Source organism: Ailuropoda melanoleuca, chromosome 10, assembly GCF_002007445.2.
Source record: "Ailuropoda melanoleuca isolate Jingjing chromosome 10, ASM200744v2, whole genome shotgun sequence".
In the NCBI taxonomy this organism is placed as follows: Eukaryota; Metazoa; Chordata; class Mammalia; order Carnivora; family Ursidae; genus Ailuropoda; species Ailuropoda melanoleuca.
The window spans coordinates 103492024-103515336 of NC_048227.1; the positions used below are offsets into that span (position 1 = coordinate 103492024).

The window sequence follows — 23313 nt, forward strand, 5'->3', positions numbered from 1 at the left end:
GAGGGACACAAAGGAAGGCAAACAGGAGGAGTGCCAGAGAGCCAGAGATCAACAACTTTTGCAGGTTGAGAGGTGTGCAGGTTACTGGTTTTGAGCTAAGCCATCAATGCTGCTTTTCAAGGCTACAAACATCATCTCCCTTCATTCAGGACGTTTCTTTTGATTAAGCTGATCTGATCTCAACCAGAGTGTACAAAGCTGGCCACTCCGACATGATAGAAAGGAAAAGGGAAGTGGACTTTGCTTAGCTCATGAAACGTGAGAGCAAGACAATAGTATGGAGTGTCAGATCCGTGTCAGGGAAGGCCTGAGGCAAGCACACTTACACTGATCCCCAAATGGCATGTGGTGCACAGATTCCATGCAAGAGGGCTCTGCGGGAAGGAACAGCTAGGGAAAACTCCCTTTGGATGGCAGCACCTGGCATGCTCGAAGAATTTTTTTTTTTTAAGATTTTATTTATTTATTTGTCAGAGGGAGAGAGAGAGAGAGAGAGAGCACAAGCAGGGGGGAACGCAGGCAGAGGGAGAAGCAGACTCCCAACTGAGCAAGGGGCCCGACGTGGGACTCGATCCCAGGACCCTGGGATCATGACCTGAGCTGAAGGCAGATGCTTAACCAACTCAGCCACCCAGGCATCCCATGCTTGAAGATGAAAAGCAAAGTCAGTATGACAGGGACATGATGAGAAGAAAGGGGGTGTGTGGAACAAGATGAAGTTCAAGTGGATGTGAAGAGCAACGTGAAGTCTTTGTCTAAAGAATCAGGAATTTGACTCTTAGGCATTAAGAATTCAATACAACATTTTAAGCAACATGACATCATTTATGTTTAAGAAAATCACTCTAACTTTGTGCAATGCGCGGACTATCGTGTGGCAAGAAAGGGAGGGAGTCCCGTGGATGTTGAGAAATCCTCCCGGGAGAGAAGATGCTGGTTTGGACCAAGCAGGGGAGCCAGAGAGACATGGACAGGTGGACAATATGTTTGGGACAACAGAACATTTGCTTGTCTCCTACTGAGTTCTTTAGCATTTCTACTAACTTTTGTAGCTTTCTCCACTTTTTAGGAAATCTCAAGAGCATGCCCCCAAATCCAAGGGACCATTGTTAGAAAATTAACACCTTTCGAAGTACTTTATATAAAAAAAAAATGCAAACTTTCCAGTGGTTTCCATATAAATTTAACTCAAAATATTTGCCTGGGGCCTACATTAAAAGATAATGAATCTAAAAACACCCTAAAAACAGTACATTAATAAACATGTTAAACTTCAATGCAGGGACTTGTCCAAAGAGTCTTTACTGATCTCCTATAAGGTGCCAGGTGCTGGGCATGGCGTGGGGCCCAGAACAAGGAGCCAAAGGTTCACTGGAAGCCCACTGTGGGCTGGCCAGGGGTGCCCAAGTCAGGAAGGCTCTGGGAGACAGGATCTTCAAACGGGGCGCGGACCCTGGAGATATCAGACATATTTAGGAAGCAAAACTGACAAGATTCAGAGGTTAATTAACCTGAGGCAGGAAGAAGAGTCAGGCATGACGTCCAGCTTCTCTTTTTAAGCATTTATTGGATGCTTCTAACGGGCCGGGTTCCCTGCTAAGTGCTTTCTCTGCATTATTTATTTAATCCAGGGGACTATAAAAGCCCTGGGAGGGCAGGGCCCCTTCTGTGTCTTCTCTCCTGTGATCTCACTACCTAACACGGGGCCTCGTATGCGAAGGAGTTCAAACATATTTGTTGAAAGCTGGATGGACATCTCCCCGTCCCGTCCTTGCCATGACAACAAGGACAGTGAGATGTCCTGCCGTTGGGGGAGCAGGTGAGGGCGCAGGGGCGGAGAGCTGTAAGACCTCTGGGACCCAGAGCCGGGGAGTGACAGAGGAGGCACCAGAAGTGATTTGCCCCAGCCCCACTCTTGTTCCTCAACACCGCATGAGTCCGCCTAGGGCTGGCCCGGAGACCCGCGACATTTGCTGATGCGGGACAAAAACAACCAGAGGAACAGCAGGACTGGAAATACAGGCAGAAGATTTCCTTCAGTTCTAGACTCACTGAATCTGAGATGTCTCTGGGATGTTGCGGGAACACGTGCAGCGATCAGTTCAGTATGTGCTCCGCTCCTTCAACTCCGGAGGAAGCCTGGAACTGGAAAGTGCTCTGGAGACCCATCAGCCAAGAGAGGATAATTCTAGCCCTGGGAGCAGCTGAGGTCATCTGTGGACGGCGTCAAACGAGGAGAGGAGGGGGTCCGGAAGAGCCCCTGGAGAACACTGACATTACAGCGTCATTGGCTTGATGAGGTTTTCATTTCCTGAGCTACAGACATGAAACAGTTGGACTTGGTCTCCAGTAACTGACACTCCTGTGTTCTGGCAAACACACCTGTGGAGCAGTGGGCTTCCAGCAACATCCAGAGTCCATGACTCCCGGTCACTTTCAGTTATTAAAGTAATCAAATGCTGCCCATTGAGCCTTAGAGCAGCCCGTCTTGAGCTTCCCTCCCAGCTTGCACTCAGCTCTTGCCCCTGTGAGGCCCAGAGAGGAGTCTCAGCTGCTCTGGGTGCCACTCACAGTAGGGAAGAATTGCTCACACAGTAGGGAAGGCCTGCTCACACTGGGCATGTGCAGATTTGGTCAGTGAAGTTTCTGAGGGACAACGGATGTTAGGGAGGGATCTTCTTTTTCTTGATTTCTGCTGAAATCTGCTCGCGTGCAAGCAAATGGTTGGTTCAAGGGTTAAACGATGCACAAGACAGAGGTTTGTCTCACACTGAATTCACGGATTCAGAAGGAAAATGGCAACAGCAGTTGCAAAGTGGGCAGGGGAGTAGGGAGCAAGCTTGCCTAACCCGGTCTAGATGGCATGGAAAGCTCTTGGGAGGAAGAGTCTTATTTTCCAAACAAAAACCAGGGTGATGGCTTTAAAATCAAAGTTAGATCATCTCCCTCCCCCACTCAATCCCTGCAACAGCTCCCCACATTATTCAGAAAAAAGGCCAAGTCCTTACAATGGCCTTGCTCAGTCCTCCAATGCTGCCAAACCACCCCTTTGGGGCCCTCATCTCCTTCTCTTCTGCTCCCTGTGGTCTGGCCCAGTGAGCTCTGTGCTATGCCTCAAACCTGCCTGACCTTCTCTGCCTCAGGACCTTTGCACTGGTTCCTCCTTTTTCATGAATGCTTTCCCCCAGATATTCACATGGCTCACATCCTGACCTCCTCCAATTCTTTCTCCAAATGTCTCCTTCCAGTAAGCCACTCCCAGACCACCCTACATAAAACTAGTTAACCCCCCACTTCGCATCCCCAAACCCCTCACCCCATTTTATTTTTTCTACCTTCTGCAGATTTGCACTATTATTCCCAATGCTTCATCCTTCCCTGAACCCACACCTTTCACCAGGTGACTTTGCCCTTCCTCACATTAGAAGCGGAGTATATTTCCACATCCCACTGACAATGGAGTGAGCCACATGGCTTCATTTAGCCAAGAGGATGGGAGCGGATGTGAGGCGATTAAGCACTTGAGAAGCGCTGTGCACTCAGGTTTGCCCTCTTGCACTCCTGCCTTTCCCAAGCAGAAGGACTTCCCTGGGGTAGCTACTGGATCGAGGCTGATGACCCACAGAACTGACTGGAAACATCCACTGCCCAAAGCAGAGCTAAGCTAAGCCCGACCACAAGCAGCCAAACCCAGGTGAAGCTCGGAGGGGTGAGTGAGAAACACTACTTACTGTCATGTGTCATGGAGATTCCATGGTTGTCCATTAGCTCTAGCTGACCCTGCCCTTCCGTACATTTTCATCATTTATTATACATTTTGTTTGTTGTCTGCCTCTTATCACTAGAACGTAAATCTATTAGGTCAGAGATCTCGTCTGCTCACTGTCATGTCTCAACGCCTGGTACATAGCAGCTGCTTCATATAAACCTGTTTACTAAATGCAACAAAGACTCAGGTCAGATTGCCAGTTCCCCACCCTAAATAGCAGGGCTTTGTCCCAGTCCATTTCACTAAAAGGAAGGAAAGAAAGCTGAACCGGAAAGAGGAGTGGGTGTGGTGCTCGCACAGAGGTCAGGGGCGGCCTGTTGAAAGATTCATGCCATGCTTCAGAAGGGTGCTCCCCTGGGACCCACAGCTGCTCCACAGGAAACCGCTGGAAGGGGGGATGTTTGATTTCAACCAAGTAGTTACTGGTTGAGCAATGCAGAGGCTCAGGAGACTAACAGGGGGCCCTGGGTACCTGCCCCTCTCCCAGTAGACTGAGCCACCTAAGGGTTTGTAGGGAGACTGGAGAGGGGATGGTGCATCTGGGCAGAGGAGCCAGCAAACTTGACCTGTGACAGCCTGGTGACAGTCTGGAGACCGTGCTGTGCGTGTGCTGCCGTTGCATTGTCAGGTTTCAGCACAGAATGCTCTGGGGTGACTCTGAGGACATGCCCCTTTGACAGACTGGTGACCTTCTGCCCCAGAAGTGCAAGGACAGCTGAAATATGTCTCTGAGCCCCTTTCTGTCCCCTTTCCTTTCCCCATTGGTGAGATTGGACCCACAAGGAGAAGGAGAAGGCAGAAAGTTGGAAGGACTGAGCAAATCCTGTTGAAGCTATTTGGGGATGAGGCTGACAGAAAATTGACAGAAAATAACTTGTATGTATATTTCAGCACCATTTAGCGACAGTTCTTGTGAGTGTGCTCTGTTGGGGCTGGGCCCTGCCCCGGTACCACACTGGGTTTTGGATTTTTGCAACAACAACAAAACCACTGCGTACAGTTTCAAGCATCTTCCATCATTTGGGAGGAAATTTCTAGATTCAATCTCCCCAAACAATTGCTGTTTCTTTGCTCTTCTATAGCAGAAGGGCCAGATCCATTACTCAACCTTCGAAGCCCGATATTTTCCACATGTGTAAACAGGACTTCATGAATTCTTACCTTCGCAGGTAAGAAAGTTAGGCTACTAATTGAGGTTAATAACTTGTCAAAGGTGACACAGTGGTTTGGCATCAATCCGACTATCCGTCTCAGCTCACAGATTGTGAGAATCTAGGATATCCTATTGCCCACTTAACCACATTTCCACTTACCGCCCACTACAAAAGAATATAAATTGAGGAAATTTCACAGTGGAAGGCAGCTATAAACAGTCATGAATTGTCTGCCTGGGTTACTGAAGAAGCAATGTGTCTCACTACACAGCTGGTATGTTAAAATCATCTTCCCCGAGAAGATAAATCCCCTCCCTCGTGGCAACCTTGTCTTAACATTCACCCTATGTTTATTTCAGTATCTGATGGTAGAAGAGATGCCTTTTGCATTATCCATGCTCACGGACCTCGCACCTTGATCAGATCAAGCATTGTTCTGCACGGCCTCCTGTCCTCCCGTGGCCTCCCCCAGTGTGCCGAGACACACGTCCAGAGCCTCCTGTCTGAGTGCTCATGGTCTGAGGGCTGGATCCCTTCTCTGCACGCCTTGTTGCTCTACTGAGTCTGGTCTAGGGCCCGCTTGCCAAGGGCCCCCGATGGCAGCCAGTCACCCTGAGCCCCTCCTGTGGGTCTATTCTCTTCTCTTTTCCAGCCCCATTCCCTCTACAATGAGGCAAGGCTTTTCCAGAACACAGGAAAGAATACCACTGGATGTGCCTAAAGGTTCTTTATTTGAGAAGCAGCGGCTGTTACCTGAAGAAGGGGTAACGCTGTATTTCAGTTCACCCAAAATAGACACTGATTTCTCTCATCTTTGCCCCCAAGCACACATGTGCCAGGACACTGAAGGAGCAAGGCCCGCTTCTGTCTGTGATGCTTCTGCTTGTTGGCAGCTCTACCTGGCTCGTTAGACCAAGCGGAAGGTTCTGCCTGTCCTAAGCATAGAAGAGTTCTACCCCCAGAGCAGCTACAATCTCAAGCTGTAATCCCTTCCCAGATGAACTGGTGCCCAGAAGCAGATTGAAAGATAAATTCAATAATAAATATTGGAGATTTCCTTTTTTGCTTGCTTCTAACACAAGGTATAGAGAGATAAAGAGTGGCCTGGTCACCCAGGCTGTCAACACCAGTGCCCACACGCCTGGGCAATGTGATCCGGCCCCAGGCCCTCCTCATGAAGTGGGGGCCGCCCGCCCCATGTGCAGCAGCTGACCCCCGGGCAGCCCTTGCCCACTGCGCTGGTGAGCCGTGATCCACGCTTGTCACAATACTCCAAGTCTTGGCTTCTCTGATACAGAAGAGACAGAGTAGGCCACCTTTTAACCCAAAAAGACCTATGCCATTTCTCCTCTCCCAAATGTACGCTGACACTAAACCTTTTCCAGTCAATTCTCTTTCTACAACGTAAGAGCCCATGCCACCTGTGACCATCTGCTGGACAGCGAGTATATCACTGACCCAGGATGCTCTCCACACTCCTCCTTCTAGAAGACAAAGGGTTCCACACAGGATGCAAGGCAAGATTAACCACTAAGCTTTTGCCGAAATGTCAAATTAAACTTTGGTGAGCATCTACCAGCCACTGGAAGGTATGGGGGAGGCCCAGGGGGATTTTACAGAAAAATAGGAAACACAGACCCTCTTCAGGAGATCATAATCGAGCTTGAAAGATACTTGATATTGAACTACAGAGAGAATCACACAGGATCAACTGAGAATATTTGAACATTTTCACCAACGTAAAAAAAAGTCTTTGGAACAGAATCTGTAAAAGAACCTGGCCAGTTTCCTTTGTAAGCCTCATCTGAACGTAACGAGGACGGTAGTTACAGATTTCCAAGGTGGTCTTCTTCATTACTTTGATATGCCTGATAAGTGTTATTTAAACAGTAAAAATAATCTAATCTTCAGCAGAAAAGGGGACTCATAATTATCTCATGTTTTTCTCAGTACAATTTCATGAGGATTATGTTCAATGAATCCCATGGCCCAATGAGAATATGAGAACAAGCTATGTTCCATGTTACTGTGAATCCTTAAGTTAGCAGACCACTTTGCAGAGATCTCAGGAAAGGGTGATGCAGACGACAGGGAAGCGTGCGGGACTGGGGGCTGGCACTCACACCTGTGCACACGGGCTCACACACACCCTACCTCTCTAAGCCTGCCATAACAAGGGACCACAAACAGGGTAGTTTAAACCAACACGTATTTGTTGTCTCGCAGTTCTGGAGGTTAAAATCCAAAATTCAGGGACCTACAGGGCTAACACATCCCCTGAGGGTGCTTCCTTGCCTCCCCCTAGCTTTTGGAGTTGCCAGAAATCCTTGGTGTTCCTGGGTTTGCAGAGGCTTCCCTCCACTTTGCCTCTGGCCTCGTGTTGTCTCCCCTCTGTGCGTGTCAGCCTCTGTCTCTCCTCTTCTTCTGAGGACACTAGTCACGTTGGACTAAGGGCCCACCTTACTCATGTCTCAGTTACGTCCTCAAAGACTCTATTTCCAAGTAAGATCACACTCACAAATACTGGGGGCTAGGACTTCAACATATATTTTTGGGAACACAGTTCAACCCAAAGCTACACAGAAACACACACACACACACACACACACACACACACACACACACAGAATTATAACTTTGATTTGGTTTTTAACTAGTTGTGCTGAATGTGACATGTCATTTAAATTTTATATATGATCTTCAATTTTCTGGGACCATAAATACATTCATTTCCAAGATATAGAAGAGGGCATAACTAACTTTTACCATCAGATAGCAAGAGGGATAGGATAAGTTATAGGAAAAGGAAGATTATTAATATTTTCTTTAGAGACCCTATGTTTTAATTATTTAAATTAACACATAATACTCTTCTAAGATATTTAGATTTTAAATTTTAAATATAATTTTTATTTTGTAGAGGACATCACTGGGTCAACTGAGAAAGCTGAAGAGCAGCTGGTAATATAAACAGAAGCACAGTATTAATGTTGAACTTACGTGAATGACAGTACTGTCTTCATGGAAGAGAAAACAAATGACTTAACTAAACACTGTTTATCAGTAAAGGGCCATGATGTTTGCAACTTCCTCTCAAACACTTCAGAAAATCATGATGAATAAACAAGTGTGTGTGTGTGTGTGTGTGTGTGTGTGTGTGTGTGTGTTCAGAGAGAAAAAGCAGCAGGAAGAAACGTGATATGTCAACAATAGGTGAACCTTGTTAGAGAGTAGAAAGTTTTTCTAAACATTATTTTTGCATCTTTTCTAGAAATTTGAAATTATTTCAAAATAGGAAGACTAAAATGAATTTTTAAATTCTATTGACATGGATATAATTAATAAACAATAAAATATATTGTCCAATTTTCAAACCATGTTAACTTGTTTTGGGGGGAAGACTTCAAAAGGTGTCATGACCAGAAGACAAATGAAAAGAATTAAACTTTGTTTATCAAAGTGAGTATAAAGACCATATTCACATAACTTGAAAAGTTCAAAGTACTACCTGGATAGAAAGTATTCCCTTAGTTACAAATACCATATTGGGCATGCCCCTTCCCGTTTTGACGATCCTCAGGGGAATAAGAGGAACCAGAGAGGACTCAGAAGTTCCAGGTGCCCATGAAGCACAGAGGCAAGGAAGGGTCAGGCAGCTGATCATAAAGGAAGGTGGTGAGGTACATTCTGGACTTGTGCTCATGGGCGATGAATCTAAAGTACAACACCAAGGAGTCCGATACAATGGTAAGAATAGAATTTGAGGGAGGAATTGGGTCAAGATATATAGATTTTGGAATCACTGGTGCCATCTGTGCTCTGGAAATAAAGTGACAAAAAGCAGACCAGATACTCTGGGTGCTTATCAGCTCATGGCCCTGAGTAGCAAAGTTTCTTCTTAAGGAAAATACTTACTTTTTAGACTTAACGTTATTTAGTATGTAATAGTCTTGTTATTCATTTATCAGTTTTTTTTCTGAAACTAAAAACAGAGATCATTCTATATTGATCATATATGGATTTTACCTTGATAAATGCACTTAGGGCATCATTCACACTGAACAAATACAGAAGATGTGTAATATATAATCAGCAGAACAAGGAATATAGGTGGATGAAGGTCACCAGCTGGGACTCTGCATTTCAATGTTTAAAACCGACTTCAAATAATTAAAGTCAATCAAAATGGTGAGTCTGTTCCTATCCTAAAGTAGTGTGAATGCCTCAAATACCTTAGGAAACTATTAAAAACAGTGTTGAACAATAAACTTAGGAAACGTGTTTAATAAAAAAAAATAAATTTAAAAAATACATATATGTATACATACATATTGTTATGGGCTAAATTATGTGCCCCCAAATTCATATGTTGGAAGCCCTAACCCTCCTCCCCCATACCTCAGCATGTGACTGTGGGGGTCCTGGGGTTAAGCCCCCATTGCATCAGGCTCCCTGCTCAGTGGGGAGTCTGTTTCTCCCTCTGCTCCTGCCCCCTGCTTATATTCTCTCTCTCAAATAAATAAATGAAATCTTTAAAAAAATAAAATAAAATACATATGCTAAAATGGATTATATACAACATTCATCTACTCTTTTCTTACTTCTTTGGCTAATATTTTTTAAGTACATAATACATATCATAAACTAGGCATTGTAAAGTCAAAGACTAAAATGTAATCATTACCCTTAAGATTTTAATTGTAATTAATATATGTGCTGTAGTAGAGACACAAATACATCTAAATCCGTGTCTAACTTTATGGAGGGAGCTGAGGAAGGCTTCCCACATGGGGTACATTTGAACTAGGTCTTTAGGGATGAGCGGGAGTCTCCCTCATAGGGTGGAGGGAGAAAGGGTCCTCCTGGCAGAGAGAGCAGCATCTATTAAAATGGTAATTCTCCTCAAACTGATCTGTAGATTCAAAACAGTCTTTTTTTGAAATATTAGGAAGTTTTGTAGAAATTTAAAAACTCATTTTAAAATTTATATGGAAATAAAATCACCGAACCAGCCCAAAAATTCTGAAAAGAACAAATGGGAGAATTATACTTCCTGATTTCAGGACTTACTATAACCCAGAACACAGTATAACAAACTCTAAAGAAGGCCAATCTATGGCTTAGGAAGAAAGCTTCACTGGGATTTTAAAAAACATTTCCAAGTAATAATTGCACTGTAATTGCTCAAAAATCTTATATAAATTCTAGTTAACCTGCCAAATGAAACAATGTTTCAGATATCACATAAAGCTACAGTAATCAAGATATTGTGGCACTGGAGAAAGGATAGATAAATAGATCAGTGGAAGAGAACAGAATCCAGCAAAGGTGCCAGTGTAATTCCATGGAGAAAGATGGTCATTTCACCTGTGGTGCAGGGGCAACTGGACAAACACGTGCAACCACCACAATAACAACAAAACTGCATCCCGAACATCGCACCAAACAGAAATTAACAAGAGATGGATCAGAGACCTAAATGAAAGTGCTGACACTATAAACTTTTTTTTTTTTTTTAAAGATTTTATTTATTTGACAGAGAGACAGCCAGTGAGAGAGGGAACACAGCAGGGGGAGTGTGAGAAGAAGAAGCAGGCTCCTAGCGGAGGAGCCTGATGTGGGGCTCAATCCCAGAACGCTGGGATCACACCCTGAACCGAAGGCAGATGCTTAATGACTGCACCACCCAGGTGCCCCAAAACTTTTAGAAGGAAAGAAGGAGAAACTTCTTTGTGACCTTCGGTGAGGCAGATTTCTGGATACGCAAAAATGAACAATAAAAGTAAAAATAAAAAATAAAAAAAATTGGACTTTATAAAAATTAAAATTAAAGTGATGTCAAAAGGCATCCTTAAGAAAATGAAAAGGCAAGCAACAAACTGGGAGAAGAAATATGCAAATCATCTACCTGCTAAAGGACTTGCTTTGGGAATGATATATATATATATATATGTATATACATATAAAGAACTCTCACAACTCAGTATTAAGAAAACAAATGACTCAATAAAAAATAGACAAGAAATTTGGCAGATACACATGTGAAAAGAAGCTGAACATCATTTGACATTAGGAAAAAGCAAATTAAAACAATGTAAGAGGGGTAGCTGGGTGGCTCAGTCAGTTAAGAGTCTGCCTTCAGCTCAGCTCATGCTCTTAGTGTCCTAGGACTGAGCCCTGAGTTGGGCTCCCTGCTCAGTGGGGAGCCTGCTGCTCCCTCTGCCTGCTGCTCCCCCTGCTTGTCTTCTCTGATAAATAAATACAATCTTAAAAAAATAAAAAATAAATAAAACAAAGTAAGATAGCACTACGCATTTACTAAAAGGGCTAAATTAGAAAGACTGACAATACCAAGTGTTGCCAAAAATGTGGCGAAACTGAAACCCTCCAGTATTATTGTGGGGATTTGAAATGGTACACCTACTTTGAAAACAGTCTGCTAGCTTCTTGAAAATGTGAGTAAGACATGTGACACATGTCTGCCCTTCTGTCTCCACCCAAGAGAACTGAAACCATGTGTTTACATCATTTACACAAATGTTCATAGCAGCATTATTTATAACAGCCAAAAATGATTAAAGGATTAAGACTTAACCTGAACAATACATAAAGCCAAAGCAAGATTTGAGGCGGGAAGTAGCAAAATCCATTCTTAGGAAGGGAAACGAGATGTGGAGCGTGGACCCTAGGGGATGTGAGACTGGTAGGAGGGAGACTAGATGCGTAACCTTTGTGGATGGATCAGATTTCAATTTACATGGAGACAATTTCATATTATGATCTTTTTTCCCTAAAGGACATGCTTAGCTATAGGTGGAAACATAGTGGAAAGGATATGAACTTTTTGTCGTGATTTTGAATCTGAAGTGCGTGCCTGTACATGTTACGGTCTCCCTTTCCTCAATGTCTAGTCTCAGATTCCTCATCCATCAAATGAGAATAATGTGTCCAGCTGCATAGGGTTGTGGAACGGCAGCAGGGTAATCCGTGGGAAGCTTCTAGCAGATGTCTGGGACATAGATGGTACTCATGGCTGTTGAGTTTCCTCCTCCTTCTCTCCTACCTCTCCTATTGAAGGGGAAAAAATACCTATGTGACCTGCTATACTCTGCAGAGTAGATTCATACACTTGTGCAAGAAATGCATTTGAAGATCACAGTGGCTACTTTCTCTTTGCCCCCATGGTCCCCACGGCATATCACCTCATCATAATGATGTTCTGCCCTTCTAGGAGTGCTCTGTGGCCCAGGAAGTCAAATGCTCAGGACTTGGGCCTCCCCTCCTCTCTGGATGCCAGCTACCTGCTAGCTCTGACCATATTTTCTGAAAGTAGCTTCATGCTTCTATAACTGTAGGTCCTGCTGGCCATCCTCTCCCCCTGCGCCACCACTCACAGGGCTCCGGCAATGCTAACTACTACTTTGCTCCTTCCAGACCCCATGCGGGGAGGGAACTGCCCTTCCTGGGGGCCTCCCCGTTCCTGCAAACACATCTCTTCATTCAGCTATCCACAGTTATTTGCATTGACCACAGAATTTGCATTTCTGTTTCCTGCTCAGACCTGAATTAAGAGTCTCGAACAGATAAAATGGATAGTGGTAGAGCAGATATATCCAACTAGAAGAGAACCCTTTTATCTCATGCTTAGAAACTTGCTGACAGAAAGTGAGAGCCAACATTTAAGGAGCAAGAACTGCCCGTCTTCACGGGCCATGAGCAAGGCTGGCTCCTCTTATTACCATCATTATCCTATGAATGAATTCATCTGGTGCTATTTTCCACCCCTGTTAAGTCTCCGTCACAGCCACACAGAGCAAACATTCATGCCCAGACCAACACAACTGTGCTGCTGGAGGCGTTGCTCTCGGAAGGCAAGTAGGCTACGAGCTAACAGGTTTCTGACAAACACATACCATTTCTTATCTGAGACTGACGTCATGTAGGGGTCTACAAGGTGCTGTTGCGGAAATGAAAAAAATCTCTTTAGGTGGATGCAACCACTTTCCAGGACACTAAGTTTAGTGGGCAGTGTGAGCTGGCTCCCAGCCCCAATTTATTCTCAAAGCTAGGACTTGCGTAACTGTGAATGACAGCCCTTCCTCCACGTGATTCCAGGACAGTCGCACTGACTCTCTGGACACCAATTTTCGTGTATAAAGGGAATGATAATATACATTTTCTACCTAGCTTTATACAATTTGAGGTATTATACTCTGAATTAAAAGTACTATATGTTTATCTAATAATATCAACTTGAGTCTCCTATACAAAGAAAAGTTACCATTCTTTTATGGACTGGTGATGGGTTATCTAACAGACGACTCTACTTCCTGGTGATTAAATTTTCAGCTCTTAGTATCCAATTAACTACTTAGTCAACTTCCAAAACTTCCTTCTCAGAATCCCACTTTTGGCCGAGATAGATTAACCAGCACTGGGTTTCTCTTCCTGCTTTAGACAACCTGATCACCTGGACAAAATATTTGAAACAATGGTTTTCAAGGCCCTGGACATCAGGCAATGAAGGCGAATATTTCACCGGAGGCAGGATATGAATGAGGTAAGTCCTATGTCGGCCTCAGCTTTCTGTTGTAGGGAGTTTCCAGGCCCTGCATGAGGGCCAGAGAGCCAAGGAAAGCCCAGCAGACTTGCAGAGTCAGAGAGATAAATTTGGGCCTCACGGGGACAAGGCAGCAAAAGTTCTGGAGACTGAAAAGGAGAGGGGGCTGTCCATCAGATGACCGCACAGGGCCTTCCCCTCAAGCATCCAGATGCGCATGCAAACATAAAACTGTGCACCCGCCTGGCAAGCTGGCTTGGCGGTTTCTTCAACGCATTCCTACCTGAGACCCGCCATCGCTCTCCTAGACATGTAACTGATAGAAGGAAAGCATGTGTTGATGCAGAAGCTGTTATGTGACAATTCATGGCAGCGCTATTTGTGATGGCCCAAGACTGGGGACAGCTGAATGTTCTTCAGCTGGTGTGCGGAGAAACAAACTGTGGTCTATCCATACGGTGCTCGACTCCTTGGCAATAAAAAGGAATGGACGGAGGATCCATGCAACAACATGGACGAATCTCAAAATAATTATGCTGAGTGAAAGAAGCCATACAAAACTTATACGGTACGATTTCATTTGTACAAGATTCTAAACAATGGAAACAGTCCACCATAGCACACAGAAGGTCAGTAGTTTACCGGGGATAGGAAGTGGGGACGGAGGGGGGTGAGAGGGAGAAAATACAAAGAAACACAAGCAGTGTTTTGGGGATGATGGAGATGATCCTGATCTTGATTGTGCCAGTGGTTTTGCAGGTGTGTATTTGTGTCCTGACTAATCAAACTACACACTTTCAATACGTGTGTTTTATTCTATGTCGATTTTGCCTCAATGAAAAATTTAATGAGCAGAAAAGAGAATTAAGAGTGAAATGCTTTCTTCAGCAAAAGATTTTTCAGACATGACTACCTTCTCATAATCTAGTTGGATGGAGTCAGTAAGCAGAATCTTTTCTGCACATGGCTGCTTTCTTAATCCCACTGTTGTTACTGAGCAATATAGAAAAGAACTGTCACTATGCTTCATTTGAAAGCATGCTCCATTTCAGATGTTCCAAAAGGCAACAGGGTTTTTCACAAAGAAAACGGAGTTGTGATAATCTGGTGTACGCCTTGATTCCTGTCCTCCCAAATGGGACACACAGATCAGTTCTTCCAGCAAAAGGAAACTGAAGAAATCAGGTAAGGTCTTTCTTTGGGCTTTAATTACTTCATATATAAATACACACACATACCACATGCATATGTGTGTATATGTATATATATATATATATATATATATATATATATATATACACACACACACACAAATCTATCTATCTATAGTTGTTCTCTTTGATATTGTAATTTTTGTTTCCATTTTCCCAGGGAAAGAGACTGGGCCAAAGGATTTGATCAATTCCACTTTTTGGAAATGTGTTCCCAGGGAATTGGAAGATAATTAATCTGGAATCACATTAAAAAAAAAACAAACAACTCCTGATACCCCATCACTATTGCTTCTGAAGGAAATAATAGAAAGTTCAATCAATCAATCAATGTGTTTTGTTCATTCATGGACTTCAATACATTCTGGACACCAATACTGCCCAATTTTAAGAGGCTCTGAGTGGTGGTAGTCTTGAGTCTCACCACTAGAGCTAAGTGGCCCTTTCCATTGATGGAATAAACAGGGCAATGTGTGCTTCCCGATGTCCAGTAGCAGGGCTCGAGACCTGGTATGTGGTTTTCACCTACTAGTGATAAAGCCAATTTATTCTAATTAAAAGAAACTCCTTTATTTGGAGACCATATATTTCCTATTTGACATGTTTAAATGCCTTCTTTTTATTAGATGATATTGAGAGTAGACACTTTTGGTATTGTGTTTTTAAATATTTTCATCTGTAAAATAAAATACTGTGATTCTATATCACTCTATCTCTTTTCTCTCTTTTTTTTTAAAATGCATATTAATTGGTTAATGAAAGTCCAAAGTCCTGGCTTTGTCAAGAGTTTTCAGGCATATAAAAAACTTATGCACTTTTTGATTCTGGTTTACATAGGCTTAATTATAACAAATACAAATAAGTTTAAACATAATCACACATGGTCACAAGTGACAATGCTGTATTTACAGGGTAAGAAATCTCATCTTTAATTTCCTCAGTGCAATATCTCCAGAAATAGCTTGAGCCACCAAGCTCTTGGGAAAAAACAAACAAACAAGGAATCAAGCAAATCAGCTCACATTGTTGCTCGAAGGAGAACACTGAACACCTGGGGATGTGGAACTCTGATAAGCTAACTAATATTCCTTTGAAAGTCTCCTAGAAAAGGGGCTGCATGGTGACCATGAAGGCTAAACTTAGACCATAACATAGACATACACTTTTATTAGTGTGACGGCGTCCAGCCACAGAGGAGTATTAGGTGTGGATGTACCTAACAGGGTGAAAAGAGATTGGACAACTGTCCAGTGGTGTTCCTGAACCCTCCTGAGTGACCGGGTCTGGGTTGCCATAAATAAAGTGTGTGTAGATGGGAGCCTAGGGATCATATTTTGATTGGGAGGTCCTTGGGAGGCTTAGATCAGAGAAAGTACAATACTGGGGTCATGCTGACAAAAGTCAAGCAAAGTGAGGAAGACTGGGTATCCTATTCACTCTGAAGCTGAATTCAGCAAGTGGAGCAGTTAACTGACAGCAAGGAAAGCCATTTTCAGAGAAGGCATGAACACTGCTACAATGGGATGATATTTCCCTCAAATAATGAGAAGGAAGTTGACTTCCAAAAGCAGAGGTTTGGAACTGAGTACACTTGTTTCTGCCGACACCTTGGAGTCGCAAACCACTGGAGAAGACCCGTGGTTAACGATGGGGGGGCTGTGCTGGGTGAGGTCCTGCAGTTCTATAGGCAGGAACTGAGAGACAATAGAAGTCAGGTGTATGGGTTCCATGGTCTTGTCTTACCCTCTGCTTAGGCACAGAGACAATCAATGCAGAGCATCTAAGTTTATGAATGCCTCAGAACCCGCAACTGACTGGGGTTTGTTCTTGAAAACGTACATTTCATTCAAATATTATAGTTCAAACTACGTACCAAGCAAACAATATCAGAAATGGAGATTTCATTTTTCATAGAGTCCTTGATTATCTACTCAGACCATAAAAAATAAAGGGGATAAAGACGCTGTATGAAGACAAATGTAACGCACTTGAAAAATAACAGCAAATAAACGCATAAAAGGAATGAGACAGAATTATGTGAAGATTTCTTACGGATATTTCTTGTATCCTAATAGGTGCTACCCCTGATAAAACTCCCAAGTTAAATATTAGTAATATTAACATTAATATAATTAATTAAATAGAAATAAAATAAATTTAGTTTTATAAAAATACATGCTTAGCTTATAACAGAAATTCAACTCTACTCCGACGATGTCCGTATGACAGCTTTAAAAATGCATTTGTTCTGAACTTAAACGCCACTGTTCTGAGATGAAGGCACATCATACTTTAAAATGAATTTCAAAGAAAAGATAGATATTTATTTACCACTGACATACAATCACCAAGCACATATATAGACATACTGCATGTGAGCAGGAAATACTTTTCAAATAAAAAACAGAAGTGATTTATCAAAAACTGCCAATGTAAATAGTAAAAAATGCTACTATATGGCCACAGTGACACAAACACAGCTTTCCCAGTAAATACTCAAAACCGCTTAACCTCATTATTATCAGTAATTTAAACTTATTAAACAATAAGATATTATTTTGCCTATCAAATTTACAAGCTCTTCTGTTCAGTGGTGGATAGTTTTGTTACTCCCACTCCTGATGGGAGGGTTAACTGGTGAAATTTTTAGAAAGACAAATGAGTATTATGGTCTGTATCACAAGTTGTTGTGGTGGTTTTGTTAAGATTTATTTATTTACTTTAAAGACAGAGAGCAGGAGCGGGAGGGGCAGAGGGAGAGGGACAAAGAATCTCAAGCAGACTCTACACCAAGCATGGAGTCTGACGCGGGGCTTGATCTCTCGACCCTGAGATCACGACCTGAGCCGAAACCAAGAGTCGGATGCTTAACCGACTGCACTGACCAGGCGCCCCGTATCACAAGTTTTAAACAAGTTTGTAACTCTGAGCACAACAACTCTACTTCCAGCAATCTCTCCTACGACAATGACTGAGATCAGGACAAAGACTGCCTACAAAGATGTTTGCTGCAGCCTTATTTAGAAATAATTTTTAAAATTGCAAATAATTTAAATTCCCACGAGTTGAAAGTGATTAAATACAATGTAGTACTTGTAATTTAAATAAAATATGCCCTAGAAGAACATGAAAACAAACATTTTGAAATGGACATGACTTAAGAAAAGTCTCCCAACCCGTTGCTATGTAATAAAATCAAAATCAAAATACTAAACTATAGGACATAATTCTATCTTGCTAATCTAACAATACACAAACACAGACACATACACACATACACATTTGTGCAGGTGAAAAAAATACGGACCGAAAAAACCTCCAAAATACTAATAGCAGTGAATGAGTAGTGGGGGTAGAAATGATATATTTTCATTTTTTAAATTTTAAAGAGAAAACATATTCTTATAAAAAATAATTAGATTATATAAAACAAAAAGTAAAACTCCCCAATTATCAAAATCCCCAATAAGCTACTCACCTCTCTATACCCTCCACCAACGTACCCACTGACATTAGTCTGAGGTGAAGAATGTAAATACATAGCTTTGAAAAGTAGAATTATGCTGTATGTCTTGTATATATATACAGATTACACACACACATGTATATGTATATACAGTGTATATCTTGGAGATCTTCTCAAGTCAGTATATAGTCTTCATTCTTACTAATATTTGGTTAGAATTCCATAGCTATGTGGAAACTTATTAAATCCATCCCAAGATAACACATTTATTTATTCTTGGAATTTATTTTTGGAACTTACAGATAATTTTTTGGTCATTTTATTTTATTTTTTTAAAATCACGATAAGTGTAATCTTTAGTCTCCACCCCCTATTTCCCCCATCTGCCCACCCACCTCTCCTCTGGTAACCATCAGTTTGTTCTCTACAGTTAAAAGTCTGTTTCTTGGCTTGTCTCTCTCTCTTTTTTTTTTTTTTTTTCCCTTTGCTTGTTTGTTTTGTTTCTTAAATTCTACATATGAGTGAGATCATATGGTATTTGTTTTTCTTTAACTGACTTTTTTTTTCACTTAGTGCCTAGCTCCACCCATGGCACTGCAAGTGGCAAGACTTTGTTCTTTTTTTTTTTTTTTTTGGTTGAATGATATTCCATTATATATATATCACACACCACATCTTCTTTATCCATTCATCTACTGATGGACACTTGGGCTGCTTCCATTATTTGGCTATTGCAAATAATGCTGCTATAAACATAGAGGAGCACATGTCCTTCTGAATTAGTGTTTTTATGTTTAGGGGTAAATACCCAGTAGTGCAATTATTGGATCATAGGGTACTTCTATTTTTAACTTTTGGGGGAACCTCCATACAGTTATCCAGAGTGGCTACGCCAGTCTGCATTCCCACCAACAGTGCAAGAGGGTTCCCCTTTCTCCACATCCTCGCCAACACCTGTTTTTTCTTGTGTAAAACATTTATTTTTTTATCCAGACTTTTCACTCTTTCAAATAATGTTGCATTGAACAGCTTAGTGCATTCCTGTCTGAACTCTTTCTTTAAAAAACATACATGGAAGTGTAATTCTGGGGAGAAGGAATTGTCCTTTTCACAGATACTATCAAGTCGTCCTCCCAACTGGCCCTACAACTTCACACCCTCGAAAACTGTCCACGAGAGAACCTATGTCCCTACAGCCTTGACTGAACATTTTCTGTTTCATTTTTATCAATTGAGAAATATCTTATTTTAACCTTCTTTTAGAAACGATAAGTGAGTTCACGTTTAAAGTTGTTTGGTCATTTATATTTCTATTGTATCTCGAGCTGAGACCATTCACTGATTCCTAATATTTCATACCCTCTGCCTTCCTTAGTAAGAACATCTCAGTTTTTAATAGGCTACATGGCCATACGGGATGGAGACTACATTTCTCAGCCTCCTTTAAATGGAGGGATAGTCATGTAGCTACATACTACCCAATGGGATGTAAGAAAAAAGGAAAGCTTGCCACTTCTAGAGAGTGTTTTTAAAGGAAAAGTGCATGTACTAAGTTGGAATTTGGATATGACAGGGGAACTTAAGCATTCATCTTGGACCATGAATAAAAGACAGATATTATGGATGTTGGGACAACAAAATAGAAGGGTTTCAATCCATGATAATGATTAAAAAAACATTTTACCAATCCTGGACCATTTATTTCAAGACACTGTTTAAATGAGAAATAAATGTTTGTCTGTTTAAGCCTTTTCTTTTACGGACCTCCCATCACCTGCAATTTAACCTTAATCTTAACGGATAAAATAATCTTTTCCAATTTTTTTTTTCGTATTGATGTGAAGTTCTTTGTAAAATATGGATAGAATATCCTCTGTCTGCTGACAGAAAATTATGAGACAAATTACAAAAAATTCTTTTATTCATCCATTTATACATCAGCTTAATAATTCATTTATCTGCAATGCTTACCCAAAGGCAATGCTTGGGGGTGTGTGAGGGGAAGGTGCACTGAAGAAACCATGAGGAATCCAAATAATAATAATAATAATAATAATAATAATAATAATAAACTTTCCCAAACCTTCTGTCTCTATGTATATGAGATATTTGGTATTAGAGTTATCCAAGGAGATGAAGATATTTTTCTCATTCTCAATAAAGGAAAAAAAAAAAACCCAAAACCCAAACTTCTTGCTTCTATTGGCTACCAGGATAGTATTACAGCTTTGCTTTAACGGAAAATTATCTCAAAATCACAATCCTTTTAACTCTTAGGGTACTGCAGTAAAACTACATTTGGTAAGTCACATGCCTTTCCTGCAGATACAAACACTGAAAAGCACACTCTGTCAGTACACAAACCTAGCACATTACTTAAGCAGAGTTTCTGTGTAGCTACAGAAATTGAAACTTTAAGGTTCTTTCCTTGCACGGGCCCCTTCCTGGCTCTAGTGGGGATCTAGCAATGTGCTTACGTGGACAAGTATTTCTGGAAATTTGAAAAGGTATTTTCACAGCAGTTGGTTAGGAGAGGTACATCTTTCCACTCCAGTGTCCCCTCTTTGGTAGAATTCTAGGTAGAACTCTCCTGGGCTAGACGGTATTAAAGTTGTCCTGGGCATTTTGGGTATCTAACAAAGGGGAATTTGAGCTGAATGTACATTTTGCCATTTAGTTAGATGTATGTATGGGGTTTACAGTTAGTTCTGCAATGAATTACCTTCCTGCCAAGTATTCTGGCATAGGAACACCTTCCAGGATCCTCCTGGCACGGAGTTTGTCGACACGCTCCCCCAGTGCCGCGGCTGATGGTCAGATCAGGGGTATGACAGATTACTTGGCACAAGCATCAGAAATATGTGGATGGAGGAAACACACAGGGTTTGGAATTTAGGGAGCCAGAAGGTCATCTGTAGATATTTCTCATACTCATCAGATGTGTAAGATGACAAGTGGAAGATTGATTCCCATCAGTACCTTATCCAATGCAGCTGACACAAGCATAAACACAACGTATGCACTTTTCTTTTTCAAAGGAAATAACCTGAAATAGAATTTAGTAGTATTCCCGTGCTTGAGAAGCAAAAACCTATAGCAATTCCACAGCGAAGTTGTGAAGTTGTGCCTTTGACATACTCTCGTGTATCGGCTCACGTCTTACTGCATCTGACGTCTTAACCAGAGGAAATCTGGACTTCAGACCAAGTACCACAGAAACTGCCACAGCTTAGCAAAATGCCTAAAGAAGTGCTCTATTCCAGTGACTGAATTCCTAGACTAGTCATCAATAAATAACTCTATGTAGCAAAACAGGCCTTTCGATTATCTGATAATTAATGAAGAGGAATAATCACAGGGTCATATAGGAAAAAGACTTAAATGTTTTGCTGATTTGACATGATACACTAACATTGACGAAAACAACATCGACTTCAGAATATGTCAATATGAGTAACACACCGAAATTCACTCAGAAGTTCGGTCAATTTATTGAGTATTGAAGAGTACCACTATGCCAGTAAACTTGAAGTGCACTGAAGTCTCACAGACTTTATATGAAGGAAAACTAGTAGAGGTTTCTTCAAATTTAAAAACAAGCCTAAAATTGTTTATAATATTCTAAAAAGAAGTTGTAAAATTGCTAGTTACTTCCAAAACCATCCATAATAAAAAATAAATTTTAACAAACCCTGCTAAGGGAAAGACTAAATTATCTTTCTATTCTTTCTATAGAAAATGGCACTACAAAAATCCTTGCCTTGTGAAAAGGCCATCAAAGCCTGTGCGGCCAAAAAATGCAGGAAAAAAGTATTACAGAGGAGTGTCATGTGGTTGGTCGCTAAATATACATGTTTCGCTTCTAGAAGTGTCATTTTCATGGCATCTTCTGGCTTTTTAAGATCCATGTAATCTATTGTGATTTGTTTTTTTTCGCCATCATAGTAATAATTTCGTATTCTTTTTCTTAAAAAGGGACCCCCAAATGGTGTTGTCTCAGATCTCAGAACCTGACTCTGTCTCTGCTGCGGGTCTTTGCAGGTCTTGCTTCACTGGCTACCTGTCTTCCCTGAACACCTCCAGTTAGACAGCTCATGGCCATGGCCACTTTGCAGAGAGTGTCCTTGTCAAACTCTGAGATCTAACTTTAATATAACATGAAGTCTCAGCTTTACATGACTCCGAGCCTGACACAAGGAGCCCTTTCATCAAGGAGCTTCTCTGGGTTGAATGAAATGTCATAACTTCCTGGGCATTGGATTTCGCAAAGCAATTAGGTGATAGATGACGTGATACTCTATATAGAAAACCCAAAAGACAACACCCCCAAACTACTAGAACTTAAGGAACAATTCAGTAATGTGGCGGGATACAAAATCAATGCTCAGAAATCAGTTGCATTTCTATACACGAACAATGAGAGAAGAAAGAGAAATTAGGGAATCCTTTCCATTTACAATAGCAACAAAAATCATACGTTATCTCGAAATTAACTTAACCAGAGACGTAAAGGATCTATATTCTAGAAAATACAAATCACTCTTGAAAGACATTGAAGAAGACACAAAAAGATGGAAAAATATTCTATGCTCATGGATCGGAAGAATCAATATAGTTAAAATGTCTATGCTACCCAGAGCAATCTACACTTTCAATGCCATCCCAATCAAACTACCAATGACATTTTTCAAAGAACTGGAACAAACAGCCCTTAAATTTGTGTGGAACCACAAAGACCCAGAACCTCCAAGGAATTGTTGAAAAGGAAAAACAAAGCTGAGGGCATCACGTTGCCGGACTTCAAGCTATACAATAAAGCTGCAATCACAAAGACAGCATGGTACTGGCACAAAAACAGACACATAGACCAATGAAACAGAATAGAGAACCCAGAAATGGACCCTTGGCTCTTTGGGCAACTAATCTTTGACAAAGCAGGAAAAAACATCCAGTGGAAAAAAGACAGTCTCTTCAATAAATGGTGCTGGGAAAATTGGACAGCTACATGCAGAAGAATGAAACTTGACCACTCTCTCACACCATACACAAAGATAAATTCCAAATGGTTGAAAGACCTCGATGTGAGACAGGAATCCATCAAAATCCTAGAAGAGAACATAGGCTGCAACCTCTTTGACATTGGCCACAGCAAC

The 23313-nt window shown here is 41.5% G+C and overlaps 1 protein-coding gene across 1 annotated transcript in view; it reads right to left on the minus strand.

Moving 5' to 3' along the window:
* PRKN (parkin RBR E3 ubiquitin protein ligase) overlaps positions 1-23313 on the minus strand; it is a 1042635-nt gene that overhangs the window by 408031 nt on the left and 611291 nt on the right. The window lies entirely within an intron of this gene.